Raw genomic sequence first — 3,358 nt, forward strand, 5'->3', positions numbered from 1 at the left:
TAAAGGGATTAGTTAATCTATAAGAAGAATGATTTTTGTATTTAAATTTTTGCAGATGGAGCGCATATTACTTCACAATCAGAAATTTGACCTTGCACATAGTTGAAGACAACCTGCTACTGATTTGACATCTGATCCAATTGTAAATAAAATAACTTTTCCAGAATTCTGCAAATTGTTCAGCATACTCCAATAGATATAACACCAGTGTTTATATTAATGGAATAAGGCTACAGGCAAATAAAGCTGTAACGTCATTCGGATCTACATTATCTTTGCAAAAAACGTTGGGCTAAGAAATGCCAAAGAATTACATAAGTAAAGTTTTTGCCTCTACGATAACATTGGTTTACTTCAGAAAATTTACGTTGTTTTTTTCTTCGTATCAGAAGATATTGTTTACATGGCCAAAACTTCAATGGAGATTGATCACATCAAGAGGAAGACCGTTTGTGGAGTGGCCTAAATCTTATGTTGATTACATCTTACGCGGTACACGTAGTCAAAAGTAGAACTGGAGACACAGCTAATGTAAAAAACTATAGAGGAATCAGTGTACTGTCCGTGCTATCATAGCTATTTAAAATGATATTAATGAAACAACTCAGGCTAATGAAAGTAATAAGGCTAGCACTTTTAACCAGTAAACAACAGTTTGGTTACAGCTCAAGAACTGGGGACTATTCGTTTCTGGTGAAAATTTGTCTGTACTATTATATGGAAAGAAGAAACGTTAAGAATTTAGTGTGTACACTTAACCTGTCAAATTCATACGATGGGGTTCCGCATAAATTTTTATAGCTTGAGTAAGGTAACGTAGTTCTCACTGGGGCATGCTAACACAACACACTCATAAACACACACACACACAAACACAAACACACACACACACACACACACACACACACACACACACACACACACAGACTTCTACCTAGTCCTCCTCCTCGCGCGCGCTCCACGTGTTTTGGCACGTGCTTCTTGTTCCACTCGCCAGAAGAAGGACTGTTAACATCTTATGTCACGTGAAGAAGGTTTTCGGGGTATTTATTGGTCAAAAATGCAACACGAGACGAAAAATGTTGTTACAAGGACACGCGTAGAATTCTTTTAGAATGAATTGAGTAGCAATTACCTTCGCAACTAGACGGTTATTTGCAATTGCTGTCGTCACGCAAGGTTCAAGCTCATTAGTGTCGCTGCTGTTGACGTCATGACAGTGACGTCTTCTCCAGCCAAAATTGACAAAGATGTCTCTAGCTGCTCAGTACGAAGTGAATGGTAGTCAATAGACGACAGGAGCGTACAATGTGCCTTCTCTACCGCTAGATAGTGAAGCTACAATGTTTATGAAGCGATGATTTCACTCGTTGCAACAAATGCGATCTACTTCGTAACTCTAATTTCTGAACAGTCCCTAGGAAGAGCGTAACGATTTGTGGTTGTGTTGACTGGCGACGTTTAGCATAGTACTCTCGTGAGACTAATTACTCGACACCATATTATCAGTGCACGTGGCAACAGTTTACGGGATCGGTTTCTAATTAAACTAATGAAATATGTCTCACGACATAATATGTTACCAGTCCTTCTCCTGGCGAGTGGAACAAAAAGCACGTGCCAAAACACGTAGAGCGCGCGCGAGGAGGAGGACTGGGTACGAGTGTAACACAAACACTCACTCACTCACTCACTCACTCACACACACACACACACACACACACACACACACACACACACACACGCACACACACACACAACACACACACACACACACACACACACACACACACACACACACACACACACACACACACACACACACACACACACACACACACACACACAGCTAAATACAGTAACTCACAAGTCAAATTAATTCCTTTAACCCTTACACGAAATTCTTAATTTTAACTTTTGTCAACCAACAAATTTTTTTGTAAATATCCATTTACTAAGCCTTTTAGTAAATAGTAAGCCCTCTCTAAGAACTTCAATTTTCAACTTTTCGTTCCTTCCACTGATTCTTGAAATGTGCCTCCAAACCGTACATAAAAATTGATTCATTCATCTTCATACTTAATTTTTTTCTCACACCCTTCCTCAGAGCCATATTGCTCATCATTCTCTTATCTGCTCTCTCAGAATGCCACAAATAACACCAGTATAACATGTAATGGAAATCTGTTATCGATCAACTATCTAATCCACAAATATTTTATTTACAACAACCGTGTTTTCCTACACAGTGTTTACACCTAGCTTTGACTTTAGGCATTCCTTTGCTTTCATTGGTTTACCCACGCGAAAATACCAACAAGACGTTATCACGTGATGTTGTCTCCATAAAGCGAAGCTAGGCCTAGTAACTCTTTGTGTGATGTGACAAACTAGTTTGTCACCATTTCTGTTTTGTAAACGTTGACTGATCAACTGTAAGTCACATTTAAAATTCTTCCTGATAGTTTCCTTTAACATACTGACATCAGTAAACGATCGCCCACGTCACTGCTGTCATTTAGTGGCCTATAAGAGCTTGTGCGCCAGACGTGTAGAGTACCGACCAACGAATATCGTTTGGGCGCGTTTCTGTGTTGCAAACAATTCTGGTATTCTCCCAACATCTCAACGAGTGACGGTATCTCTGTTAGTCGCGTGCAGCGGTTGCTTCGGGAGTAGCTTCCGGCTGACATATGCCACGTAGAAATGTTACTCGTAGTCCCTTTGATTGATTGCGGAAGCGCCACCATAGTTTAAGAAAAAGGCGTACACGTGCAATAGCGTCATAGATATTACATGGTTTTTCTCAACAACAAGAGAGAACAGAGAGACCAAAATTCTGTTAAAGTCAACGTTTATAAATGTTAGCTGGCCCGTAGCAAGCGGTCCGGCAGGTCCGGCATTCGCCGGACCATTTTTCAAAAACTGTAGATTCAGAAGCGGCAGAATGGCGTAGACTTCCGGTTATATAGATATAGATGATACAATATATTATTTACTGTTTATTCTGTCTACGTTAGCAGGCACACAGAAATGTAATAACAACACTGGACATTGATTACATTGTGAAAATAGAGATACGTACCAGAAATAGCTGGCAGAATGCAGTGTGAGAGTAGAAGAGTTCGAAACCACATCCGGGATTTGTCCTAAATCTTCTAAGTATGGCGACCAGCACATCGAAAGTCTTTCCTGATAATCAAGCCGTTCTTAACCAGCCTCACCAACCTCTTAACTTAGATTGTCCAAACCGTCCCTTTGGAAGAAGGCGGAGATGCGTTGCTTCAGGCCATCTTGGTTTCATCAGTGGCCATTTTTTCACTACCACGAGGCTGACGACGTCGTGTTTTGTTACCTG

The sequence above is a fragment of the Corticium candelabrum genome, chromosome 6 (genome assembly GCF_963422355.1).
Source record: "Corticium candelabrum chromosome 6, ooCorCand1.1, whole genome shotgun sequence".
NCBI lineage: Eukaryota > Metazoa > Porifera > Homoscleromorpha > Homosclerophorida > Plakinidae > Corticium > Corticium candelabrum.